The 2,264-nt window shown below is 47.1% G+C and overlaps 1 long non-coding RNA gene across 1 annotated transcript; it reads right to left on the bottom strand.

Moving 5' to 3' along the window:
- Positions 1–968: 968 nt before the first annotated feature.
- LOC141213655 (uncharacterized) lies at positions 969–1,645 on the bottom strand. The gene is made up of 3 exons (XR_012283074.1): positions 1,538–1,645; positions 1,208–1,455; positions 969–1,119 (listed from the first exon to the last, which is right to left on the bottom strand). It is a non-coding gene; the product is annotated as an uncharacterized lncRNA (long non-coding RNA).
- Between the last annotated feature and the right edge of the window lie 619 nt (positions 1,646–2,264).

The following is a 2,264-nucleotide window of genomic DNA, read 5'->3' as shown; positions in this document are numbered from 1 at the left end:
AGAAGGACGGCACGAGAGATTTTGAGTGCAAGGGATAATTTTATTTAATCGAACATGTGCTTAAAAATAGCTAGTTAAAATGATTCAGACTCAGTGAGGTCACTGGGTCGGATATAAGAATAGTTATTAAAAGTATTAAAAGTTATAAAATCGATAAATAGATCGGTGTCCACTGATACAAGGTAATCACTGATTGATAAAAATAGGCCTTTTTCCCTCGTAGTCTGAGGATGTTCGGTTGCAGTAGATGTATAAGGAGGCAAAGGCTTGTAGACCTGGTGGGATAGAATAGGAATGTATAAATATGGTATACTAATAAGCGATGGGGGAAGGGGTAGGTATCTGTTTGTCTGTGGTTACCTGATACTGGTGCCTCGTATGGGGTATGGAGGTTCACTGGTGGCACGTGTTGGTGCCTGGGAGGGAGGACGAGGGGTACCTAGAGTGGGGTACACAAAAAAATGTATGGATAAGTGGGGGTGGAACTCGACAGAGATGTCTCTGCTGGACTCTGAGTTGGGTCGTGAGTTACCTGTTCTTGGTATGGTACTCAATAGACTGTGGTAGTAGTTAGCTGTTGATCCACAGTAGCACTGCTACTGGTGTGACAGTCAGCAGGCTGTGTGGATAATACTGGATTCACCGGAGCAGTACTATAGGGAGTGAGAGGAGACAAGTATTAAGAATAGGGTGCAGGGCTCAAGGGTTAAGGTACAGGGTTCAAAGAGGGTAGTTTTGGATTAGTTACCTTCTAGAGGGTAGCGGGGGGTGTCCTGATTATTTTGGATGACTAGGAGGTATCGGTCCTGGTCCTTCTTGGAGAGAGGTAGAGGATATGTCACACACGGCTGTGGGTTGATGATCTGAGTTAGATCTGCAGGGGGAAGGAATAGGGATAGATCATAAATTAACTGATGTAGCTGTGGTACAAGCCTTGGAGACAAGAGGTTTTGGGGTTACCTGTTGGTAGGTACAAGGGGCATCCAGGGACGTCTTAGAATGAGCTGGAGGTAGTAGTCCTGGTCCCTTGTTGAGTGGAGGTAGCACGAGGAGGTCAGAAGTAGGATGCAGCAAGAGGCTTGTACTAGCATGTAATGCCTCTGTTCGCTGTATAGAGATCTGTAGGGAGGGGGAGGGGGTGTATCTGTTAAGGTATCACTGGATTGTGGCTGTAGCCTCCAGTTTTTGCCCAGAGATCGTGATTTACCTGCTTCGTAGGGATTAGGGTGTCAATAGTAGATGCTGGTTCAGGTCTCCATAATGTAGATACAGCAGGGTGCTGTAGTAGGAGGCTATAGTTATGTCAGAGGTAACCAGAGATAGGATACAGTAGGAGGCTTATGTTTTCCTATGTTGGGTGCACCAGGAGGCTCTGGCTGGAAACAGTGGGTGCCAGATTCAGCAATAGGGAGGGTGGCTGGTGCAGAGCCCAACTGAAGGGGTTGATAGCAAGTACTGCGGGGAACAGGGAAAAACCGTTAGAGGGTCAGCTGCGTACAGTATGGACTTGGTGGGGCAGGGGCCCGTTGTTACTTACGGTCTGTAGAGGGCTTCACCGTCTGGGGGTGGTCGAGGTCCGGAGCGAGAGCGGAGTCCTGGCCGGTGACTGCCGCGTGCTCGCTACTTCCGGGTAGGAGGAGGAGAGAGAGAGTATGTGGAGAGCGCACGAGAGTGGGGCAGCGTGACGTGGGGTCACGTGGTGTGCAGCGTGCACAAGGTACGGAGGCCTGTGGGCGCCTCTTTAGCTGTGTTAAGGGTCAGTCCGACGCGTTTCAACAACTGCGGCTGTCTTCCTCAGGGATGGCTTAACCCAGTCAAATGGTGTCCTTATATATGCAGGGCTGGTGACGTCATAGGTCAATTTGTTAGTCATTAAATGCAAAGAGCTCTATTTCGCTGTTCAATCCTCTTGGTCTTAAGGTGTTCAGTTTAAAAATCCACTCACTTTCTTTCCTGGACATGCTCTTAATAAAATCTCCTTGTCTCCAGTTCTTGTGGACGATTTGTATACCTACTATTTTAATTCCTTTTATTGACCCATTGTGTTTTTTTATAAAGTGTTTTGAGAGAGGGTGGCCCATGTATTTATTTTTGATGTTCCTTAAATGTTCGTTGATCCTGATGTTCATAGGTCTTTTTGTTCTGCCTATATATAATTTGCCACATGGGCAATATAGCCCGTATATGACCCCTGTGGTGTTGCATGTTATAAAATCTGTGATGGGGTATATTTCTTTTTGGTGGCTGACAGTGTGTTGTTTTGG

The sequence above is a fragment of the Phyllobates terribilis genome, unplaced genomic scaffold, assembly GCF_046119375.1.
Source record: "Phyllobates terribilis strain yellow unplaced genomic scaffold, ASM4611937v1 Scaffold_201__1_contigs__length_3545014, whole genome shotgun sequence".
Classification (NCBI taxonomy): domain Eukaryota; kingdom Metazoa; phylum Chordata; class Amphibia; order Anura; family Dendrobatidae; genus Phyllobates; species Phyllobates terribilis.
The sequence above is the reverse complement of the archived record's forward strand: the minus strand, read 5'-3'. Positions and strand labels throughout refer to the sequence as shown.